Source organism: Eretmochelys imbricata, chromosome 22 (genome assembly GCF_965152235.1).
Source record: "Eretmochelys imbricata isolate rEreImb1 chromosome 22, rEreImb1.hap1, whole genome shotgun sequence".
In the NCBI taxonomy this organism is placed as follows: domain Eukaryota; kingdom Metazoa; phylum Chordata; order Testudines; family Cheloniidae; genus Eretmochelys; species Eretmochelys imbricata.
Genome location: NC_135593.1, coordinates 869,844 through 894,224, shown reverse-complemented (window position 1 = coordinate 894,224; position 24,381 = coordinate 869,844). Strand labels below are relative to the sequence as shown.

Below are 24,381 nucleotides of genomic sequence, written 5' to 3'. Positions count from 1 at the left end.
CCTTGTCTCCACTCTTCCAGGGCTAGCCCGCACCAAGTGAACAGAGCCATTTACAACCAATTGTCCCAGTCATTGGGAGCCATCAAGCTTCCAAACCATCATCAACGGCCCACACTTTCCATAATTACAACAGGACTTCAGAGTCATACTTCATATTTCTAGCTTCAGACACAATTATGATACATGTACAAGAATGATACAGATAGGAAGACCACATTCAGGAGATGATAAGCCTTGTAATGAGACCTTACCAGAGACTTTTTTGCATAAGGCATAATCCAATTACATCATATTCACACTTACAAGCATATTTCCATAAAACATATAGACTGCAGAGGTGTGGGGGGAGTTCAGGGCTGAGATAGCAGGTCATGCGGGTTGGGAGTGAGGGGCACCAGCAGAGCAGCAAGTGGGGAACTCAGGGCTGGGAGAGCAGGGGCTGCAGGTAGAGGTGGATTTACAATGAAACACACAGTTCCCTGTCTCATTATTAAGGATCCGTGACCATCAGGGAGGTTGTGGAAGTGATGGATTCTGTGACCTCCTGTGACCTCCATGACTTCTGCAGCGGCCAGTGTGGCTGACTCCAGGGCCACCCAAGCAGCTGGCCCCAGGGACCACCAGAGCAACGTCCAATGCAGCTGGCCCTGGGGACCATTTGAGCAGTGGTCCTGGGGGCAGCGGGAGCAGCCGCAGCTCAGTGGCTCCCGGCAGCTGTCCTGGGGGAGGTGGGAGCAGCTGCTCATCCCCTGGGGCTCCCCCCCTGCGGTGGCAGCAGGACCCCGGGGCTTCTGCCCTGGTAGCTGGTGCTATGGGCCCCGCCAGACTCCCTCCCCCCACAGCTGGTGCTGCAGACTCCCTGGGATCCCTTCCCTGCAAGATTCAATGAGGGGTACCTATGCTATAAGTCATGGACAGGTCACGGGCAATGATTTTTTGTTTCTTCCCCGTGATCTGACCATGACTTTTACGAAAAATACCTGTGATTAAATTGTCGCCTTCCTCATTGTCAATGAAATAAATCGAAACACTTCCACCTGCAAGTGGATTTAGCCCAGGACCCTCAGTTTCAGCAGCTGTTACACGCCCCACTGAGCTCTCTGTCAGGTGTCCCAGTGCTGGAAGCCTCCTGTTTACACCCTAAGATAATGTTTTTGCACCGGGGGGCTGATATTTTGGACTGGACACTGTAGCAGGGAAAGGTGCTGCTGTGCTCCAGAAAACAAGCCACCTCTGCACAAAGAGGGATGAAAGGACATGCCAAAGCCCGGGATTGAACCAGGGACCTTTAGATCTTCACTCTAACGCTCTCCCAACTGAGCGACTTCAGCAGATGCATAGTGCTCCTTTCGCCTGCTGCTCCTCTGTCCGGGATGTTTTTGTCAGCCTTGGCACACAAAAAGGATGTTGTGAGTGGCCGATGAAGGCAAGACTTGCTTTGCCTCCTTGCTCAGCTTGACTTTCTTCCTCACCCGATTCTTGCCTTAGTTCCTAGGTTGACCTGGTGGCCGAAGCAGAGTGGGGGCCAGTCGCCCATGGAGGATGTTGAGCTGGACCCTGAGCTAGACGAGATCCTGGTGGCGAGAGTCTGGCCACCAAACTTGCCACCCCACCCTGTTGTCCTGGCTTGCACTACTGGACGTCATTTAGGGAGGGAAGTGGGGCTTCTGCCTCCCCTCCCCGATTATCATACCGCAGAGGAGTGTGAAAAGGCAAACGAACGGTTGCTCCACACTCCCACTGGAGGAACCCGACGCTCTTAGCTGTTGGCTGACAGACCTGTCCCCGAGGAGTGGGAACAGCAGCTGCTGCCTCCCCCTCGGCTCCAGGCTGCCTTTCCCGTCTCCTAAGGGCCAGGCTCTCTGCCATGGAAACAGCTGCCACTGCTCTCCATGGGTCTGTGTTCCACACAGCAACGTACAAACCTGCTCCCAACTGAAGCGGGGTCAGAGGGTGACAGGGCTGGTGACACAAACACTTCAGACTATGAACCCTAGGGCCCTTTCTTTCTTTAACCCAGGACGTGCCAGTCAGCTGCTAACCAGGGTGTTGTCTTCATCTTGAAATACCTCTCAGGACATCTGACAGAGGAAGGGAAACCCCCTCCCACCAATGGCTCCCTGTGAAGGAGTTGTACCATACCTGCCCCTGGAGACTGGCTGTTTTTATACTCTTGGAGCTTTTTCTTTTCAGACCCATCCTGATCCCAATCTAGGGGCCAATCTCCGCAGTTCAGAGTTGAGAATTTACTGCCATCACCCTTGTATGGCACTTTCTAGGTGAATGAGAGAAAGTCAGTGGGGGAAGTGACATGGCTCATGAACACTGATGCTGTGGGCGAGGCCTGGACTCACAACCCCAGCAGTGCATCCCCCCGGCCCTTGCCAGTTGCACCCCTGTAGGTGCTGCCGAAACAAACCTGGGAAGTGGGCAGTTACCTGAGTCTGTGGTTATCAACTTTGGCTGGTAGCTGAAAGGCTGATGATCCAACCCACCTGAAGATGGCATAGGCGCCGACTTCTGCTGGCGCCGGTGGGTGCTCGACCCCCCTCTGTCCCTGGCCATGCCCCGATTCCCCCCTGCCCCACCCCCTCTTGTTGCAGGAGGGGAAGGTTACTCCAGGAATCCTGGTTCTCAGGCTCCCTGATGGGACTGCCCTGGGATGGGGGATGCCATGGCCGGATCCATTAGGTAACCAGACTGAACCAACTCATACCCTTGGCATGCTGCCCACTGCAACGATGGGGCTTTTTAACACACACATCCTGGCCTGGGGTGGGATCCGGCTGCCACAGCTGGTATCTATGCCCCAAGCACTGGTCGTCACGCAGAAGTCATTGGTTTCCCTGATGAACACATGGCAGGGGGTAGGCGGCAGCCCAGCTGGCTGGAGAAGAGGGATCCATTCTGCCCCCTGAAGAGAGAGGGAAAAGGTCCATCTGACTGTCCTGGTAGCAGCACAGCGAGGATCCCTCTGGCCTCCCCCAGCCACGTCCATCCAGCCTCTCCACAGGACGGGGGCACCCAGCTCTCGGCAGCCCCAGCTTTCGCTCCTGAGCTCTCCCAGCAGACGTGCAGCAAGCGCACCTAGGGTGACCAGCTCACAAGAGTGAAATATCAGGACACATTGGGCGACCGGGTCGGGGGGAGAGAGAAAGACACAGGTGCACAGCCCCGACTGGAGCCAGAGCACACTGGTCCGCCGGGCCCTGTGCTACCAGCCTGCCCCTTCCAGTTGGGGGTGGGCCCACACTGCACCACACAGCTCCCCTGCCCAGCGCCCCCGGATCCACTATGCCCAGAGCCCCCCTACAACCCTTCCACCACAAACGCACAGTGCTGTGCGCACACACACCCCGCCCAGCGCCCCCCTGCCCACGGCCCCACCACAGCTGCCCAGCACCCCACCCAGAACCCCCGACTCGCTCGTTTCCCAATACACACACATTCTCCTCCTTCCCAGTGCCCTTCCCCACAGCCCCACCACCACAACTACACAATGTCCCCCATAGACCCCACTGCCCAGTGCCCTGACACACACAGCTCTCCCCCACTGCCCAGCACCCCCCAACAGGCCCCCACCGCCTAGCCCCCCAAAACACACAAACCTCCCCACTGCCCTCCACACCCTCACAGCCCAGCCCCCCACACACACCTCCCAGACACTCACCTTCACACCCTGCCCCCTTCCCTGGCCACACTCACCAGCCCTGCTGGGTAGTTTCTGGCCCCTAGGGTCACAGCGGTGAGGGGGGGTCTCCAGACAATCCACGTCCTGCCCCTGCCACAAGCGTGAGCTCCATGGCTCCCACTGGCTGGGAAAAGCACCGACGGGAACCACCAGAGCCGCAGAGCGGGGCTTGCAGGTGCCGGCAGCGCACAGAGGCCCCTTTGCCCCCATCCTGACCCTAAGAGCCGTAGGGACCAGCCGGGGGGTGAGGTGGGGAGTCCCAGCGGTGCTTACATGGGGCGGCTCCCGTCCCGGGAACCATCTGGCAGGCTGTTCCCTCTGGCACCAAGGGTCACGGGTCAGGTCAGGTGGGGTCGGGTGGGGGGGCGGAGGGCTCTCTGCCCACTCCCGGCCCCTGCATGCCCCGCCCCTGCAGCACGCGGCACTCCTGCCGGCGGGCGGGCACCGAGAGCTGCCCCAGGAAGCAGTGAGCAACGGCGCCATGGCTGCGGTCCGGACGGTCCCGATAGTGGGACAAAGGGCGTCCCAACCCATGTAGGGTTACCCTATGTGCACGGGGGGCACGGCGCACACATGGGCCCGAGAGAACTAACCGACGGACTCCTGGGAGAGACGGCCTGGCCAGCCTCCCCAAAGGAGCATTGCAGCTCTGAACAGGGGTTTCCTGGCAAAACCGGCTTTGGCTCCAGGCTGGAAATGGGGACAATGGCTGGTGCTGGCGATGCAAGTGAAGCCGACACACACACTGTGTCTCCCTCACACGTCCAAACCCGCCCGCAGCCCACAGGGCAGCCCCTGCTTCCGGCGCTCCAGTCCTTAGAGCAGTCGGAGGTGAGCCGAGAGTGGGAGCCTGCCTAGCAGCCTGGCAGCTGACTATTTGTGTTCAGCTGGAAGCTCGACAAGCCGGGATCCCCAGAGGCCTCAGCCGGAGATACAGCTATGGCAGAGATGGGGTGGGGCCCCCAATTCCTCCTCCTCCCCATATGAACTCTGCTGGAGGGACAGGCCCGGCAGTGCGCATGCCGCACCCTTGATTGGGGCAGTGGAAGTGGATTTAGCCCATGTCAATCGGACCCATCAACATTTTTCTGTAGAAGCTATTTTTGATGGAAAAGTTCATTTTCCGTTAAATGCTTTCCACACAAATATTCGGTTTTTACAGAAAAAAATGGAAAACCCCAAATTGAAAACTTTCCACCCAAAACCTTTTGGGTTTGCAATGAAAATGTTCAGTGTGACAACCAAAAGTTGCTCTCAAGTGACCTCGTTCCAGGCTCCGCAGAAAGAGGACTGGCTGCTTGGCCCCAGGTGGGAATCCCCTCTCTTTAGAGCAATGCAAAGTGGGCAGGGGGCGGCTCTGGACCTGTTCCCACCCATGGCATAGAGGTGCCTTGGTGCAGAATAAAAAGTGCTGTTGGCCTGGAGCAGGAAGGTAACAAGAGAGGCAGAGTCTCTAGGAGAGAAAAGTTCTCCACCCCCGTATTCCTGGCACGCTTTGGCCAGCCTCCTAGGTAGGGTCTGTTCCTTGAGCTGCACTGGATAGAATTTATTTAGCACATGCAACCGGATATATAATGAGCCACTTGCCCCACACCGACTTGCAGGCGCAGCATGCTGCTGTGAGTCCCTGCGCTGCAGTGCTCGTGTTGGAAGCAAACCATCTTCTCCGTGCCTGGGCACAACAATTCCTCTCTGCTGCCAATTCTGCCAGGTCTGGGCAGGTAGCACAGGCCTCCCAGGCTTCTGGAGAGTTCAGGCAGCTCATGGTTGGACATGGTTGTATGTAAGACTGAACAGTCCCCTGGGGTCCCTAGAATGGGCTGCAACAGCACACGGTGTAACTTCGGGGACTTTCAGCAAAAGGGGCTAAGAGCCATGCTGTTGTCCTTGTAGGACTCACAAGAGATTCTTTCCATACATGGTATTTTGCAAGTTCCCCCCCGGGCGTGACTAAATCTGCATTTGGAGTTTGAAATGAAGGAATCAAAGCAGAACTCCCAAGCCTGGAAGTCTGGCTCTACACCAGGCAGAAAGGTTCCTCAGCTGGGTTTTTTTAGTTTCTGACCTCTTTGCCCATGTGCAGCAAGTGGATGGAAAGCAGGCCCCCGGGGCTCCCAGCATCATGACCGGTGAAGTGAAGAGGATTGTCCCAGTGGGCTTTGAAGACTTCAAAAAAGCTGGGATCATCTGTTCTACTCAAAAGCCTTTCTATTGGCAGTGCCAAGCTGGGGGGTCACATCACGGACAGAACCTGCTCTCGGGAAAGTAACAGTGACTCCAAAGCGACAGGGGCTCCTCTTGGGGTATCATTTATTCAAAGAGACCAACATCCTACGGGCCTGGCTATGCTATGGGTGCGACAACAACACAGCGACATATCGCAGCATCTGTAGCGCTGGAGTGTAGACACTTCCTGCATTGAGAGATGGGGGTTACCGCGATGGTGGGAATCCACTTCTCCAAGTGGCGGTAGCTAGGTTGATAGAAGAATTCTGCTGTCACCCCTCACCATGTCTACACCAGGGGCTAGGTCGGCTTAGCTACGGCGCTCGGGTGGGTAAATTCATGCCCCGCCCAAGACATAGCGAGGTCAATCTGAATTTTAAGTGTAGACCAGCCCTGAAACAGACAAATAAATGCACATGGCCATAAAACAATCAGGTTAGATAGATAGATAGATAGATAGATAGATAGATAGATAGATATCTGAGTGAGTGAGTTTTGGTTTGCTCACATCTAATTCTCAGTTGCTGATCTGTGGGGTCCAGAGGCACCATTTCTTTCATGCTCCATGCGTTTTAAGATACAGTTTCAATGTCTTTCTTTCATTTTTATAACTAGGGGGATGCCATTTGAGGGCTGTGAAGCCTTCCCCACTTCAGCTTGGAAATTGTGAATACTTTGCCAGACACTTTAGTTCTGAGGTAACTAAATATTAATACAGTAATGTTACATGATCAAACATTTAATTCTTTCCCCCCAATATTTCTACCCATATAGATGCCCGTATAGCTGCTACACTTTGTCCTGCTTTCCCTCCAGCTGCATAACTCCTTCTAATGGAGGAAATTGGGTATCCAGAAAATGAACACAGCGGCCACTTGTCAAAATTTTGGTTTACATGACTTGCCAAACGTAACACAAGAACTCTGGGGCAGAGGCAGGGAGAAAATCCAGTTTACCAGGGCAGCATTCATCTGTCTAAAACATGGGACCAGCCTTTCTCCTCCTGAAATTCTCTGCCTCCTTCACTGCACAGTTTCCAACTTCTGCAGCACATGAGGCTGGGGCCCTACAGACGACAGCCTCCTTCAGTCCACAGCTTGATTTGTCCCCTCAGCACTATCCATTCTGTGCACTGGATGAGGCTGGGATCCCGTGGGAAAATGTGTGACAGTGCAACTAACGCATATGCTTCCTGGCAGGTGCCATCCACAGATGCTCCTTACAACCTGCCTGAGCAGCGTCTACTCAGCTTGAGTTGCGAGCGGGTGTACAAGGCACCAGCCCTGCTTTCAATCTGTTTTATGCACGTTTAAAAGAAGACAGGTGCCCACACGGATGGCCACATTTTAGCAGTGTCAGGCGAAGGACTGAATGTCTCTTTCACCCCCACGGGTGACCCTCCAAGTTCAGTTCTGGTGAAGAGCCAGAGGCCCTGGGACTTGGTGCCCTAGCTGATGGCAGGACCCAAAGCTCCCAGCAGAGAGGGGAGCTTTTGGTAACCCGAACCTCCATCTTGTTGAGCCTGTTGGCTCTGTAGCTGCTTCCGCACTCGGGGGTGGTTTGCCAAATTCTGCCGTGGAATCAGTTGGCCTCAGTGTCATTTGCTGTGCTGCCCCCTGCTCAGAACTGCTCTTTTCAGCCCTGGTGAGAAGGACTGCGTCCAGTCGTTTCATTCCACCCCAACACAGGGAAATAAACTTCCTCTTTCCCGCGGGCCTTAGACCAACCCCTGTCGCTGGCTACATGTGAAACAAGAGCTGATGGAGATTATTCGAAATATTTCATGTTGCCAGGTGTTGTAAAGCATGAGAAAAATTTTTGCCACCACCGGACATATCTCTCATTACCATGGAATTTGGCTTCTACAGGAGACAGGTATAAAAGCTGGGATTGATCAAGCGTGGCACAGAATGCCTGCTTTCCTCCTTTCATGTACGCAGGAAACCCCAAACAGTCCAGCATGGTTGGCCTGCCCCATCCGAGCCAAGGGATAGCAGGGGAATCTCACTGGCCCACTTTGGAGTAGCCCCTGTATTAGAGAGTTGGAATAGAATCATAGAATCATAGAATCATAGAATATCAGGGTTGGAAGGGACCCCTGAAGGTCATCTAGTCCAACCCCCTGCTCGAAGCAGGACCAATTCCCAGTTAAATCATCCCAGCCAGGGCTTTGTCAAGCCTGACCTTAAAAACTTCCAAGGAAGGAGATTCCACCACCTCCCTAGGCAACGCATTCCAGTGTTTCACCATCCTCTTAGTGAAAAAGTTTTTCCTAATATCCAATCTAAACCTCCCCCACTGCAACTTGAGAACATTACTCCTCGTTCTGTCATCTGCTACCATTGAGAACAGTCTAGAGCCATCCTCTTTGGAACCCCCTTTCAGGTACTTGAAAGCAGCTATCAAATCCCCCCTCATACTTCTCTTCTGCAGGCTAAACAATCCCAGCTCCCTCAGCCTCTCCTCATAAGTCATGTGTTCTAGACCCCTAATCATTTTTGTTGCCCTTCGCTGGACTCTCTCCAATTTTTCCACATCCTTCTTGTAGTGTGGGGCCCAAAACTGGACACAGTACTCCAGATGAGGCCTCACCAATGTCGAATAGAGGGGGACGATCACGTCCCTCAATCTGCTCACTATACCCCTACTTATACATCCCAAAATGCCATTGGCCTTCCTGGCAACAAGGGCACACTGCTGACTCATATCCAGCTTCTCGTCCACTGTCACCCCTAGGTCCTTTTCCGCAGAACTGCTGCCTAGCCATTCGGTCCCTAGTCTGTAGCGGTGCATTGGATTCTTCCGTCCTAAGTGCAGGACCCTGCACTTATCCTTATTGAACCTCATCAGATTTCTTTTGGCCCAATCCTCCAATTTGTCTAGGTCCTTCTGTATCCTATCCCTCCCCTCTAGCGTATCTACCACTCCTCCCAGTTTAGTATCGTCCGCAAATTTACTGAGAGTGCAATCCACACCATCCTCCAGATCATTTATGAAGATATTGAACAAAACCGGCCCCAGGACCGACCCCTGGGGCACTCCACTTCACACCAGCTGCCAACTAGACATGGAGCCATTGATCACTACCCGTTGAGCCCGACAATCTAGCCAGCTTTCTACCCACCTTATAGTGCATTCATCCAGCCCATACTTCCTTAACTTGCTGACAAGAATACTGTGGGAGACCGTGTCAAAAGCTTTGCTAAAGTCAAGAAACAATACATCCACTGCTTTCCCTTCATCCACAGAACCAGTAATCTCATCATAAAAGGCGATTAGATTAGTCAGGCATGACCTTCCCTTGGTGAATCCATGCTGGCTGTTCCTGATCACTTTCCTCTCATGCAAGTGCATCAGGATTGATTCTTTGAGGACCTGCTCCATGATTTTTCCAGGGACTGAGGTGAGGCTGACTGGCCTGTAGTTCCCAGGATCCTCCTTCTTCCCCTTTTTAAAGATTGGCACTACATTAGCCTTTTTCCAGTCATCCGGGACTTCCCCCGTTCGCCATGAGTTTTCAAAGATAATGGCCAATGGCTCTGCAATCACAGCCGCCAATTCCTTCACCACTCTCAGATGCAACTCGTCCGGCCCCATGGACTTGTGCACGTCCAGCTTTTCTAAATAGTCCCTAACCACCTCTATCTCCACAGAGGGCTGGCCATCTCTTCCCCATTTTGTGATGCCCAGCGCAGCAGTCTGGGAGCTGACCTTGTTAGTGAAAACAGAGGCAAAAAAAGCATTGAGTACATTAGCTTTTTCCACATCCTCTGTCACTAGGTTGCCTCCCTCATTCATTAAGGGGCCCACACTTTCCTTGGCTTTCTTCTTGTTGCCAACATACCTGAAAAAACCCTTCTTGTTACTCTTGACATCTCTCGCTAGCTGCAGCTCCAGGTGCAATTTGGCCCTCCTGATTTCATTCCTACATGCCCGAGCAATATTTTTATACTCTTCCCTGGTCATATGTCCAACCTTCCACTTCTTGTAAGCTTCTTTTTTATGTTTAAGATCCGCTAGGATTTCACCGTTAAGCCAAGCTGGTCGCCTGCCATATTTACTATTCTTTCGACTCATCAGGATGGTTTGTCCCTGTAACCTCAACAGGGATTCCTTGAAATACAGCCAGCTCTCCTGGACTCCTTTCCCCTTCAAGTTAGTCCCCCAGGGGATCCTAGCCATCCGTTCCCTGAGGGAGTCGAAGTCTGCTTTCCTGAAGTCCAGGGTCCGTATCGTGCTGCTTACCTTTCTTCCCTGCATCAGGATCCTGAACTCAACCAACTCATGGTCACTGCCTCCCAGATTCCCATCCACTTTTGCTTCCCCCACTAATTCCTCCCGGTTTGTGAGCAGCAGGTCAAAAAAAGCGCCCCCCCAGTTGGCTCCTCTAGCACTTGCGCCAGGAAATTGTCCCCTACGCTTTCCAAAAACTTCCTGGATTGTCTGTGCACCGCAGTATTGCTCTCCCAGCAGACATCAGGAAAATTAAAGTCACCCATGAGAATCAGGGCATGCGATCTAGTAGCTTCCGTGAGCTGCCAGAAGAAAGCCTCATCTACCTCATCTCCCTGGTCCGGTGTTCTATAGCAGACTCCCACCACTACATCACTCTTGTTGCACACACTTCTAAACTTAATCCAGAGACACTCAGGTTTTTCTACAGTTTCATACCGGAGCTCTGAGCAGTCATACTGCTCCCTTACATACAGTGCTACTCCCCCACCTTTTCTGCCCTGCCTGTCCTTCCTGAACAGTTTATAACCATCCATGACAGTACTCCACTCATGTGAGTTATCCCACCAAGTCTCTGTGATTCCAATCACATCATAGTTCCTTGACATCACCAGGACCTCCAGTTCTCCCTGCTTGTTTCCAAGGCTTTGTGCATTCGTATATAAGCACTTGAGATAACCTGTTGATCGCCCCTCATTCCCAGTATGAGGCAGGAGCCCTCCCCTCACAGACATTTCTGCCTGTGCTTCCTCCCGGTATCCCGCTTTCCCACTTACCTCAGGGCTTTGGTCTCCTTCCCCTGGTGAACCTAGTTTAAAGCCCTCCTCACTAGGTTAGCCAGCCTGCTGGCAAAGATGCTCTTCCCTCTCTTCGTAAGATGGAGCCCGTCTCTGCCCAGCACTCCTCCTTCATGGAACACCATCCCATGGTCAAAGAATCCAAAGCCTTCTCTCCGACACCACCTGCGTAGCCATTCGTTGACTTCCACGATTCGACGGTCCCTACCCAGGCCTTTTCCTTCCACGGGGAGGATGGACGAGAACACCACTTGCGCCTCAAACTCCTTTATCCTTCTTCCCAGAGCCACGTAGTCCGCAGTGATCCGCTCAAGGTCATTCTTGGCAGTATCATTGGTGCCCACATGGAGAAGCAGGAAGGGGTAGCGATCCGAGGGCTTGATGAGTCTCGGCAGTCTCTCCGTCACATCGCGAATCTTAGCCCCCGGCAAGCAGCAGACTTCTCGGTTTTCCCGGTCAGGGCGGCAGATAGATGACAACTGTCTATCACAACTGGTTTAGAAATCGAACCATGCACTGATGTCCCATTCTGGTTGTCAGGGGCTCCCAGGAACACATGGGAATGGGCGATGTAAATAGAAGAAAAGTGAATGAGTGCTGGTGTAAGGAAATCTGCAGGAGCCTCCGGGAGTTCACTGTCCACATCCAGTGGGACTTTGGATCCATTTAGACAAATTGCCTTTGAAAATCTCAGCCTAGATCATCAACACTTTAAGCATAGCAGTCTTGTGTTTGAGTGTCTTTAGCAGCCATAAGAGAAAATGCCATTCGATACATGTTAACTGCAGGCAGCCCCAGGTGTGCCAGAGATGCGGCGTCTGCAGTCACTCGCATGTTCAGAGACACTCTACCTGGACCATTGCCCAAGGGCAGTGGGTGTGTGGGTCGTTTCGCAGGAGGAGTCCGAGTTCATGAGGACACACTAGTTTTGCCAGGGACTCTCAGGATAGAACCTTTCTGTTCTTTAAACAGGCATGAGACATTGTTAGAACAGAGCATTGTCTGAACGTTGGAACCTATAGAAATTGTAAATATGGGCACCTGGAGCAGTAATGACTAGTGCACTTGTCATAGCACGCGCCGGTGTCCCACTCCACACGCCTGAATGCTTGGGGTGAGCACTGAGCACGCCAGCTCTTCTAAGGGGGTTAGATTTCAGAAGCTCTCCAGGCTGTCCTCTGCCAGTGACATGCTCATCACAAAGGAAAAGGACAATATTTTACGAGAAAGTCCTGGTGATTTTGTAAAGCTTTAAAGATACAAGTTCTCAGATAGTGTTAATGAGCTTTGGTTCTGCTGCAAACATCCACTGAATCCAAACCACACCGTGAATCATTTTGCTATCTGCCGTCGTTGCTGTTGTGAGGTTTTCCACCCAAAGGAATTGTTCCCTGGTTGGGATGGGGAACGGTGAAGTGCTGGCTGGGTCTGCCAGCTAGCTCTGCAGATGTGAATCCCCTCCGCTGTCTTGTATCTTCCACCATTTCCCCTTGACACCCAGTGTGCACTCGCACTCTGCATGCCCCTTGCCAGAGGGTCCGGGGGGGGACTCAGCTTCTGAGCTGGGGCCCTGGCTATTGTCTGTATTCTACTGGAGATTTCTATTATAGACCCTGGCTTCTCTATGGAGACTGACTGCTCTTTGGGGCAGGGACTGTGTGCTACAGTGTTTGTACAGCCCCTGGCCCAATGGCACTGCATGCTGGGTTGATCTCTAGGCACCACTGTAATAACTGTCATTAAAAATAACATCAGAGTCCAGTCCAGATCCTCCTGAAGAGATCCAGAGCTACAGGTCCTCCCCTCACCCTGGAACTGAGTCAATCCATTGAGTATTATATGCTCAGGACTGCGACATATAATAATTGTAAGGGTCTCACTTATTACAGAATCAGTTTTATTCATCATTAATAAAGACATCTTGGAAAAGATTGAAAAGCACAGATTTGGAGCTAGTCTCCTTTCAGACATAGCAAGGCAACAAAAATGATATAAGGTTTAAAAAAACCTGATCTCTGAGGAATGATTAAAAAAACGAGGCACATTGAGGCCTTGTCTACACTAAAAAATTGTTTGTTCGATGTACAAAGTTCCATGGAGCTGCCAGTGCCAGGGAACCCAGAGATCCCGATGATATTTGGATGAGAGCTACAGGAAAGAAGGTAGAAAGTGGCCCATGGAGGCGGAGTGAGTGGTATCTTGTACCCACGTAATGTCAGCATGTTGCGGTAGGATCTGGGCTGGCTGGGTGGCAAATGCACTTAACTTGAGAGGGCCTTGGGCTGGGACCCGGTGGAGTTAGCTGGGCCCTTCCAAAGTGGCCCCTGGATCTGGCAATTAGCCTTGCAACCCTGAACCAAAGGGTGGCCATATTGACACTGGCCAATCGGTCATTCATCCCTGTACTTCATGGTGCCATATTGACTCAAGCCTTTAGACCACGCAATCCTGAACCCAAGGACAGCCATGTTGACTCTGGACTTAGTGCGCCTAAATCTTGAGTTCAAGAACAGTCTAACCTTTCCAGTGATATCTCACATGACCCATCTTGCATAAAACACATGTTAGTAATGCCATATGTATATCATAACAATCACTCTCTGAAGAATATGGGGCATAGGGTCACAGCACCTCTGGCAGAGCAGCTGCTAGCAGGGACCAGGGGAAGCTAGAGAGAGCTCCTGGCTGGTTGCTGGGACTTGCAGGCTTGAGACCCTGAGAAGAGGGCGAACAACGTGCTGGGACTGTGGGAGAGCAGCCCCGGGAATTGAAGCAGCACTGGTGGAGGCAGTTAAGGAGAGGAAGCAGAAGCTGTTTCTACAGGATCCCTGGGCTGGAACCCAGAGTACTGTGGGCCTGGTTCCCTGCCACTCACCACTGGGGACATGGCTGGATTTGGAGATACCCACCCCCTGCCCCATCACCCTGGAAGGAAGGAGCACAGATCCCGGCACGGCCGCATGGCCGAGTCATAAAGAGGATGCCGCTGTACTTGGACTGAGGTGGGTCTGCAAGCGGCAAGAACGATGGACAAGGCACCACCAGGAGTGGTTGACACGTTGGAGGAAACACTCCCCTTCAGTCTGTTCTCAGACAAACACTAGTATTAACTGTTTGATACTGATGGGTTTAGAAAGCGTTTGTCGAGTGGAAGGTGACATTTGTGGAGGATTGTTCCCAAGAACCAGAACTTTGTGTTCCAACATCTCCCAGCTTCCTTGGTGAAAATGAAACCAAGGTTTCCTTGCAATACAGAAGAAGAAAGCAGCTTTTCACCCCAGATGGGACTTGAACCCACAATCTCTGGCTTAGGAAGCCAATGCCTTATCCATTAGGCCACTGGGGCCCTGCTGCATAAGTGAAGGAGGGATGGAAATTCCCTCTCATAATTGCACATTCCTCACATTCACTTGGAACCAAATACTCCCTTTATGCACTTTACATAACTGTCTGCATCCCCTGGCAGCGAGGCAAAGGGGCAGGTCACTGACAGAGCTGAGCACCACCTTTCTGCCAGCCATCTTTAGAGAAGACCCCCACCCTAGAGTCACACCTCCCTCCTCCAGCACCTCCATGTCTGTGGCTCTGAATGCCAGTAGGATGCTTAGTGGGCGAATCTGGGGCTGGAAGGGGGGTCAGGTCAGCCTGTAAGGAATAACCAGGTGGGGCAGACCCAGGGGGAAGCTGTGGGCTGCTGTACAATTGGATCAAGTGACAGCTGGCCGAGTTCCAGGAGATGAGGCTGCAGCTGGACAATTTGAGCAGGATCACCAAGTGAGGGGAGCGGCGGCCTCCCCTGACATTTTTGTGGCCTGCAGGGAATGGAGACAAAGCAGGGGGATGCAGGGACTCAGGGCAGGACCTGCAGATCCGGTAGTGCAGGGCTACAGTTGATGGAGGAGAGAGAGTCCTGCAAGAGGAAGCATCCGGAGGGAAGCAAGAAGTGCAGAGTGCTAGCCAGCCAGCTGAGAGTCACAGGGGTCCAGAAATGGAAATGCCAGCAGGTCCCATGGTGTAATGGTCAGCACGCAGAACTCTGAATCCTGCGATCTGAGTTCAAATCCCAGTGGGACTTCCTGGGTCTATGTTGGTTTGCTGCAAAGCCTTAGAGTTAAGGGTGCTTGGTTTCCGTGTCTCTGGGTGAATCAGAGTGAATTTTTTCCCTCTTCCTGGGTGACTGATGCCCACTGGAGATAGGTCTTTGGTTCAGCTGGTTCAATGGTCTGGCCAAAATAGGTTGGGGCCCTGGAACTTAACAGTCTGGCTAGAGACAAATGGACATTGTGTTTCTCAATGCTTCACCTGATGCTTACAAGTTTGGTCCTTCTACCTGCAGTTGCCAACCTCTTCCTCTTGCCCACATGGCGCTTGAATAAAGGAGTGCCAGGGACAGGCTTCATAGTCAGGGCTAGGCAGGAGGGAGGAAGTGTCCCAGGCTGGAGCCCAGCGCACCTCTCCTCCTCTGGGCACCCAGAGCAGAGGTGGCTGGTGCTGACAGCTCCAAGGGAAGGCTTAAAAGGCACAGAGCAACCGTGGGTGGGGCAAGAGGAGAGGAGGAACATGCCTATGTGTGGCCAGCAGACAGCCACAGAGACAGACAGACAGCCTGCTCCCTGCTCCCTGGCATACCGAACCCTCACTGAAGGCCACCCACAGACCAGCATTCTCTCTGAGGCCAGCATCACAAGGTGGTAGGAAAGCAAGGCCAGCCGCCCAGTGAGGCCTCTGACCGTTCCCACTCAAGGGGTCTTTTTGGAGGTGGCGCAGGAGATATTTCCCCAAGAGGCTTTTCCCCAGCTTCTGAGAAGCACCCAGGGCTTGCTCTTGTGGTGGATGGGTGAATACATTTAGGCGGCCAGGTTAGTTCAGCTGGCTGCACATAGAATCAAAGAATCACAGAATATCAGGGTTTGAAGGGACCTCAGGAGGTCATCTAGTCCAACCCCCTGCTCAAAGCAGGACCAATTCCCAAATAAATCATCCCAGCCAGGGCTCTGTCAAGCGTGACCTTAAAAACTTTGAAAGAAGGAGATTCCACCACCTCCCTAGGTAACACATTCCAGTGTTTCACCACCCTCCTAGTGAAAAAGGTTTTCCTAATATCCAACCTAAACCTCCCTCACTGCAACTTGAGACCATTACTCCTTGTTCTGTAATCCGCTACCACTGGGAACAGTCTAGATCCATCCTCTTTGGAACCCTCCTTCAGGTAGTTGAAAGCAGCTATCAAATCCCCCCTCATTCTTCTCTTCTGCAGACTATACAATCCCAGTTCCCTCAGCCTCTCCTCAGAAGTCATGTGTTCCAGTCCCCTAATCATTTTTGTTGCCCTCCGCTGGACTATCTCCAATTTTTCCACATCCTTCTTGTAGTGTAGGGCCCAAAACTGGACACAGTACTCCAGATGAGGCCTCACCAATGTCAAATAGAGGGGAATGATCACGTCTCTCGATCTGCTGGCAATGCCCCTACTTATACATCCCAAAATGCCATTGGCCTTCTTGGCAACAAGGGCACACTGCTGATTCATATCCAGCTTCTCGTCCACTGTCACCCCCTAGGTCCTTTTCCGCAGAACTGCTGCCTGGCCATTCGGTCCCTAGTCTGTAGCTGTGCATTGGGTTCTTCTGTCCTAAGTGCAGGACCCTGCACTTATCCTTATTGAACCTCATCAAATTTCTTTTGGCCCAATCCTCCAATTTGTCTAGGTCCCTCTGTATCCTACCCCTACCCTCCAGCGTATCTGCCTCTCCTCCCAGTTTAGTGTCATCTGCAAACTTGCTGAGAGTGCAATCCACACCATCCTCCAGATCATTTATGAAGATATTGAACTAAACTGGCCCCAGGACCGACCCTTGGGGCACTCCACTTGACATCGGCTGCCAAATAGACATGGAGCCATTGATCACTACCCGTTGAGCTCGACAATCTAGCCAACTTTCTATCCACCTTATCGTCCATTCATCCAGCCCATACTTTTTTATCTTGCTCTCAAGAATACTGTGGGAGACCGTGTCAAAAGCTTTCCTAAAGTCAAGGAACAACATGTCCACTGCTTTCCCTCATCCACAGAGCCATTTATCTCGTCATAGAAGCAATTAGATGAGGCAGGCATGACTTGCCCTTGGTGAATCCATGCTGACTGTTCATGATCACTTTCCTCTTCTCTAAGTGATTCAGAACTGATTCCTTGAGGACCTGCTCCATAATTTTTCAGGGGCCAAGGTGAGGCTGATTGGCCTGTAGTTCCCAGGATCCTCCTTCTTCCCTTTTTTAAAGATGGGCACTACATTCAACTTTTTTCTAGTTGTCTGGGACTTCCCCTGATCACCATTAGTTTTGAAAGATAATGGCCAATGGCTCTACAATCATATCCGCCAACTCCTTTAGCACTCTCGGATGCAGCGCATCGGGCCCAATGGACTTGTGCTCGTCCAGCTTTTCTAAATAGTCGCGAACCACTTCTTTCTTCACAGAGGGCTGGTCACCTCCTCCCCATGCTGTGCTGCCCAGTGCAGTAGTCTGGGAGCTGACCTTGTTCGTGAAGACAGAGGCAAGAAAAGCATAGAGTACATTATCTTTTTCCACATCCTCTGTTACTAGGTTGCCTCCCTCACTCGGGAAGGAGCCCACACTTTCCTTGACTTTCTTCTTGTTGCTAACATACCTGAAGAAACCCTTCTTGTTACGCTTAACATCTCTTGCTAGCTGCACCTCCAGGTGTGATTTGGCCTTCCTGATTTCACTCCTGCATGCCGAAGAATATCTTTATGCTCTTCCCTGGTCATTTGTCCAATCTTTCACTTCTTATAAGCTTCTTTTTTGAGTTTAAGATCAGCAAGGATTTCACTGTTAAGCCAAGCTGGTCGCCTGCCATACTTACTATTCTTTCTGCACATCGGGATGATTTGTCCCTGTAACCTCAATAAGGATTCTTTAAAACACAGCCAACTCTGCTGGACTCCTTTCCCCCTCATGTTATTCTCCCAGGGGATCCTGCCCATCAGTTCCCTGAGGGAGTCAAAGTCTGCTTTTCTGAAGTCCAGGGTCCGTATTCTGCTTCTCTCCTTTCTTCCCTGTGTCAGGATCCTGAACTCAACCATCTCATGGTCACTGCTTCCCAGATTCCCATCCACCTTTGCTTCCCCTACTAATTCTTCCCAGTTTGTGAGCAGCAGGTCAAGAAGAGCTCTGCCCCTACTTGGTTCCTCCAACACTTGCACCAGGAAATTGTCCCCTACACTTTCCAAAAACTTCCTGGATTGTCTGTGCACCGCTGCATTGCTCTCCCAGCAGATATCAGGGTGATTGAAGTCTCCCATGAGAACCAGGGCCTGCGATCTAGTACTTTCCATGAGTTGCAGGAAGAAAGCCTCATCCACCTCATCCCCCTGGTCCGGTGGTCTATAGCAGACTCCCACCACCACATCACCCTTGTTGCTCACACTTCTAAACTTAATCCAGAGACTCTCAGGTTTTTCTGCAGTTTCATACTTGAGCTCTGAGCAGTCATACTGCTCTCTTACATACAATGCAACTCCCCCACCTTTTCTGCCCTGCCTGTCCTTCCTCAACAGTTTATATCCATCCATGACAGTACTCCAGTCATGTGAGTTATCCCACCAAGTCTCTGTTATTCCAATCACATCCTAATTCCTTCATGGTGCCAGGACTTCCCATTCTCCCTGCTTCTTTCCCAGGCTTCTTGCATTTGTGTATAGGCACTTGAGATAACTCGCTGATCGTCCCTCTTTCTCAGTATGAGGCAGGAGCCCTCCCCTCTCACGCACTCCTGCTTATGCTTCCTCCCAGTATCCCACTTCCCCACTTACCTCAGGGCTTTGGTCTCCTTCCCCTGGTGAACCTAGTTTATAGCTCTCCTCACTAGGTTAGCCAGCCTGCTCGTGAAGATGCTCTTCCCTCATCTGGCTCTTAATCTGAAGGCTGAAGTTACAATTCCCTGTTCGGGTGCTTGGGGCTCCTCTTCAACACTACAGCACACAATCCGCTTAAGCCCCCACCCAGTAATCTGGGGAAACTAACCAGGGCCACTGGCTGCCTCTAAGAGGCAATACTTTCCCCACTCACCAGCACTGAGTGGAGAAAAGAAACTTTAATAAAAAGGAGGAAAATCATCTTATCTTAACTTTGGAAAACACCACAATCAGGATTCATAACACGACACTATGAGCAAAACACCCGCCCACATTATGCTGGGTGGTGTCCTTTTGCCTCGGGCTCTGAAATCCAGAGACCAAAAGCTCTTTGGAAGTGCCCCTCCCTTCACTGCACCTCACTCCCAGCTGCTGTCCTGGGTCAATGAAAACCCAGAGATCACCTCTCACCTCCTGGGGGGAAAGCCCCTTTCTCCCTCCCCTGTCTGCCCACATTGCTGGTCACTTGCCGTTCCACCCTGTCACTGCTCTGCTGGCCACCCTCTCTCCTCTGGGATGTCTTGCGGTCCCACTAAGAGCGGTGCAGGCTCCCTAAAAGTAGCGGCCACCAGAGCCCAAAGAGTAGCCCCATCCCTTCCTCTTGAGGCCACGCATCTGCATCACCCCTTCTCCCCGAGGCCCCACTCCTGCGCTGACTCTTCCCCCCAAGATCCCACCTCGCGATCACTGCTCTCCACCCCCTCCCCACCCTCCCTCACCCTTACGGTCATTACAAAGTGGTAAGGCAGAGCCCTCCCATTTCTAAAAGTCCTGGGGCGTTGTGCCCCCCTGTTCACGCACCCCTGGGTCCCGGCACTTCACACAGCTCTCACTGATCTCAGCTGTTAGCGAGGGAGCCTCATGGCTCGTGCAGACTCGGCAGTTTCCTGTCTGAGAGACTCTGTCCCAAAGCAGGACTAATGCTTAGACCTGGTTCTCAGGGATTTCAAATCTGTTGATCTGCAGCAAGACTCTCCATTGAGTCTCAGTCAGCTCTGGTATCGCACAGAGAAGAACAAGAGGGTCAAATGGTACCGGGAACCCTTCAGAAGAACCCACCCCACCAAGGACCAACACTTGTCTCCTCCTGCTCTCAGCTCCACTGAGAAGTTTTGGGGGGTCACGCCTCGCCTTTCTCACCCTAGGGGCCTGGGAGAGCAGCCATAGCCAGGTGCCCCAGTGGTGCAATTGGTTAGCGCGCAGTACCTATAGGGCGGTGCTGAGAAGAGCTATGCTGAGGTTGTGAGTTCAAGCCTCACCTGGAGCACTGGTTTTCATTAACCAGATGGCACCACCCACTTGTTTGTTTGGCCCTGTGGAGTGTAGAATGCCAGCCCGGGGGACACTGAGGATGAGGGAGGACTCAAAAATGCCCCTTTGAATTATTCCCTCCCCTCCAGACTGCAGGTCAGAATCTACAATCCTTTCTCCCCCACCAGCCGCTGTGCCAGGATCCCTCAAGCAGAGCCTCGAGTCCTGTGGATCCTTAGCGCCTGGGGAGGGAGACGAGCAAGGTAGCCATTTTGTTAGAGGGCTTTCTCTTCCCCTGCCCTCTTCCCCAGTTCTTGTCATGCAAGCAGTAAGCAGCAAAAGACCAGAAGTCCGAAGTGCAGACAATGCGATGTTTCCTGGGGTTAGTTTCCAGGGAAGCATATTCTGAAGCCCTTCACACCACTGGGGCTTATCTCTATACACCGGTAGACTCTGTTCCCCAGTGTTCCCTTCCCAGCTCCGACACTGCAAAGCGTTTACCCCGCGTCCCCCTTCCCGGCTCCGACGCTGCAGAGCCTTGCCTGTGTCTCTCTTCCCTCTTCCCATTCCCCCACTTCGCAAACATGATTCCAATTTCCACTTCCACTTCCTGTTTGACTCCAGATTATATGGTAATATTCTCAGCTATACCTTAACCAATCATTTTACTTGAAATGTAATTAACCAGTCCTAATATATTGTAACATAATTCTCTAACCAATTATATCCCACTACACTAATGAACTTACACATAGCAACATTAATTATACAACAGTCAGAAACAATTAGAGAACCAGACAGATTGACAACAGAAAAGTGGGGGCCGTAAAGATAACATATATTGAAATGAGGGTTTCACAACCACAACCACTGAGAAGGGATTTCTTGTCAGACAGGAGGCTCTCTTAAGGTCTGTTTCTGTATCTGGTGGTGATGGGCACTATCAGGACAGGATCGTCTTCCTAACCGCCCAATACCACCGTATTTCAATGGGACGGGTTGGGGATGTGAGGATGTGACCGTTCGCTTCCCAGTTTATGGCTGCCCCTGCAGCTTAGCCAAAGGCCTTAGCCTAAGAACCCAGCCTCAGACTCTCCTGGGGAGAGAAGGCCCGCACACAGGCAGATTGTGATTTTGGTTCTTTGTTTTGTACCCCGTAACTAGCTAAGTGATGAAAACACACAGTAAAAATACACTGTGATAAGAAAAAGCCTGTACTCTTAAAGTATAGGCTTTACAGGCAGGCCTGAATATCTCTATGGTAACAAGGATCTTTGGGAAATTAGCCTTTGCTGACAAGGTTTCTCTCTGTTCCTATTTCATCTTCCGGTGTTATGCAGAGGGATACTTGGCATATTTTTGCGAGCTTAATAACTATCTCCAAAACTTTATTTACTCAAACTTCAAAATTGGTGTCACCTGATTTTTGCATCACCCTGTGAAAAAACAGCGGACACGTGGGGCTTTCTACAGGGTGTCATGATGCTAAAGTTGGGGAATTCAATCGCTGTACTCGTGTGTGGGGGGGTGTTTCTCCACAGCTGACTCAGAGCTTCCAGCCTCGGGCTGCCCCTGCCTCACTGCCAGGCACACCGGGCTGTTAGCTGCACCCACTGTCCTTACCAGGGGTCCCTGCTGAACCCTGCGGGTGACTCTGCAGGTGGAGAAGGTGCTGTGTAGCGATGTGGAGCAGGTGCAGGAAGGAGCCGGGGTCACTATTCAAATGCTGAATTGCACAATTTTCCAAAGTTGGGAGTGTCCAAAACCAATTCTAACGGGAAGGCAAATGCGGAGCAGTTACACTGGAGGGGCCCAGACCTGCCGTGGGGGCACAGTGGAAATTAATAATGGGGAGATCATTTGTTAAATTAGTCGTCACTGACAAGATTTCTCTCTGTTTCTATTTCAAGTTATGGTGTTATTTAGAGGAATCGATACATATTTTTACTGTAGTAATTAAACCCTTAACTTTATTTAATCAAGCCAAAAACTTAGTGTCACTTATGTTTTTCTCTCTCCTAGCAGGAATGAATTGAATTTTGTGACTTTCTCAAAAGTGCAGAGAGCTTAAATTTGGGGAATTCAGTCTCCGTGTTTGTGAGCTGATGTTTTCCTCTCACAGTTCAGTGCCTGCATGGAAATCCTAAGGGGGATCTAAGTGCTGGTGTATGCTGGGCACTTAACTGGCAGAGCTCCGTCTCTCAGGGTGTGAAAAATCCACACCCCCAAACCAATAGAGTTAAGCTGATCTGAGCCCTGGTTAGATAGAGCTAAATAGAAGGAAAAATTGTTCTGTCCCTGTAGCTGTTACAGGGATGGGAAAACCCCTCCAGTCGGTGTAGTGACTGTCTACCCAAGGCGCTAGAGAAGTGTCACAGCAACATTCTAAGTGTAGACAGCCAAAGAGACCAGATCTGGCTCCAGTTCACACTGTGGATGCTCAGGCACTAAGACTACAGTAATAATAACAGCCCAGTGCTTCCGTAGTTGGCAGGATTTGAACCTGCGCGGGGCGACCCCAATGGATTTCTAGTCCATCGCCTTAACCACTCGGCCACAACTACTGGACGTACAGCTGCTCCACTACACTATGATTCAGTTCTCCCAGAATTGTCACTTCAAACTGTTTGCTCAGACCAGCTTCCCCAGCACACTCAAGGCTGTGCATTAGTGTAAGCGTGTCCATGGCTGAACAGCGAGAATTCCTGCCCATTCCCCTTCCGGCTGGAGCACGATGAGAGTGTGTTTGTGTTAACGACATTGCTGTAGATCATTGTTCATTCCCCACGTTGACAAGCAGACAGTCCCTTTCCTATTCAAATCTCCAGCACATCATTCCAATAGCAGGGGTCGGGTTTTCTCTGGGGCATGGAAACTTTTCAGGGGGTTGGTGCGTGAACTCAGCCTTGCATTCCATCCTTGATGTTTCATGGACTAACAAGAGCAGCATAAAGAAAGAGCCGAGCCAATGTCTCCCCGACAGGGACGCAGGTGGCCACTTCCCTCTCTCTGACCATTGCCATTGCAGGAGAGAAGGGTTCACTGGAATTGAGTGCCGTGGCTCAGACAAGAGACACAGGGAGGTTTTGCTGTTCATGGATCTGTACAAAGGAAATTGTGTCTTTGTGTGAAATTGAGGTGGGAAATGAAACATCCACGTGGTGGCCCAATGCCTTACGGACTGTGGGTGAAGGGCTCAGGCTGACAAATGATTTAACAGGGGTTTGTTTCAATTTATTGCCCTGATTAAAAACTATGGCTAAAAGGGAGCCATTGCTGTTAGTACTGGTACCTGTGTAGGACACCCCAGTGGGTGTCAAGTCCATGGCCTTAACCAGGGGTAGTCGATTACTTTTATCAAGATCCAAATTTCTTGGTCAAGGTACAGTCAAGGTTTAGACTCCAGAGAAAACAATACACTGAGGTCATAAGAAGTATGTAAAAAGATTTTGCAGTCACTGTGGGCAGAGCTATGATGTGTCGTGTTTCACTCTTTATATCTGGGGCCACCGCCTTTCCCTTTAGCCTTGCGTTTGACCAAGGGTAAAACGAAACATCTCTTCAGATACCAGGGAGTGTTTGTGTTCATTCCTGTGAGCTACACAGGGGTTTGATGTTGCTACTTTCAATCCTCCGGCTCTGGCGGGATAAGGAACAATTCAGGCTGTCACTGAACTGAAGGCGGGAGATCATTTTTTGACCAGGAGAGGGACACCTCCTCTTAAAGGTGTTTGTCTGGCTGGCAGCCCTGGTTCCCAGGTCTCTCCTGAGGGAAGAAAGTTTCTATCCAAAATACCAAAACTTGTAAGGGAGAGGAGGGAAAGGTGATGGCCACACGATGGGGCCAGCATGAACCACAACGTGGTGCTTTCACGTGGGACGACTCTGAACATTGACTGATCTCCACTCCCTTGGATTTGAAGAGATGTTTACTTTTGGACTTGGGAAACTGCAAGGCTGAAGCAATTATATCAGGGGTCTGAAACTCCCAGCCTCCGGGACATTTGCGGCCCACAAACCTCCCGAATGTGGCCTGCAGGGCTTTAGCAGTTTTGGCGCCAGGTCTCTCCCTTGGCCCCACCTGCTGCCCCCAGACACTCCCCCTGCCCCCCGACTCCAGGGGCCCGGGCAGCACAGCGGAGCTGAGCGGCGTCTTCCTGCTTGCTCCAGTGGCTGCTGGCCCCTCCCTGTGGCCCCAGGGCTGGGGGGGGCTTTGCCTGCAAGAGCTGCCCCTCCCTGAGCGCCCCTG

General features: G+C 51.7%; 5 non-coding genes across 5 annotated transcripts; 2 read left to right on the top strand and 3 right to left on the bottom strand.

Annotated features, from left to right (window-relative positions):
* Window positions 1-1,258: 1,258 nt before the first annotated feature.
* TRNAF-GAA (transfer RNA phenylalanine (anticodon GAA)) lies at window positions 1,259-1,331 on the bottom strand. The gene has a single exon. It is a non-coding gene; the product is annotated as a tRNA-Phe (tRNA).
* Window positions 1,332-14,220: 12,889 nt separating this feature from the next.
* Window positions 14,221-14,293, bottom strand: TRNAR-CCU (transfer RNA arginine (anticodon CCU)). The gene has a single exon. It is a non-coding gene; the product is annotated as a tRNA-Arg (tRNA).
* A 657-nt stretch (window positions 14,294-14,950) lies between these two features.
* TRNAQ-CUG (transfer RNA glutamine (anticodon CUG)) lies at window positions 14,951-15,022 on the top strand. The gene has a single exon. It is a non-coding gene; the product is annotated as a tRNA-Gln (tRNA).
* A 5,032-nt stretch (window positions 15,023-20,054) lies between these two features.
* Window positions 20,055-20,148, top strand: TRNAI-UAU (transfer RNA isoleucine (anticodon UAU)). The gene is made up of 2 exons: window positions 20,055-20,092; window positions 20,113-20,148. It is a non-coding gene; the product is annotated as a tRNA-Ile (tRNA).
* A 2,466-nt stretch (window positions 20,149-22,614) lies between these two features.
* On the bottom strand, window positions 22,615-22,696 carry TRNAS-AGA (transfer RNA serine (anticodon AGA)). The gene has a single exon. It is a non-coding gene; the product is annotated as a tRNA-Ser (tRNA).
* Window positions 22,697-24,381: the final 1,685 nt, after the last annotated feature.